The following is a 245-nucleotide window of genomic DNA, read 5'->3' as shown; positions in this document are numbered from 1 at the left end:
AGGCGGGACCCTTGTAAGCGGGGCCTGCTGGAAAGCTGAGGGGCGAGCTCCTGGGACCACCTGCAGGCGTCAGGGATGCAGGAGAGGAGAACCGAGCGACTGGGCCGATGGAGCCCTTGGTTTGGTTCGCTCCCCAAGCCCCAAGGTCATGCGAGGGCGGGGGTGTCCCAGAGCTCCCGGCCGGTCTACGGCCTAACGCGCGCTCCCTTCCTTCGCAGGCCCAGCCTCCGGACCCTGGTGTGGCG

This window comes from Neophocaena asiaeorientalis, unplaced genomic scaffold (assembly GCF_003031525.2).
Source record: "Neophocaena asiaeorientalis asiaeorientalis breed wild unplaced genomic scaffold, Neophocaena_asiaeorientalis_V1.1 scaffold124, whole genome shotgun sequence".
In the NCBI taxonomy this organism is placed as follows: Eukaryota; Metazoa; Chordata; class Mammalia; order Artiodactyla; family Phocoenidae; genus Neophocaena; species Neophocaena asiaeorientalis.
The sequence above is the reverse complement of the archived record's forward strand: the minus strand, read 5'-3'. Positions refer to the sequence as shown.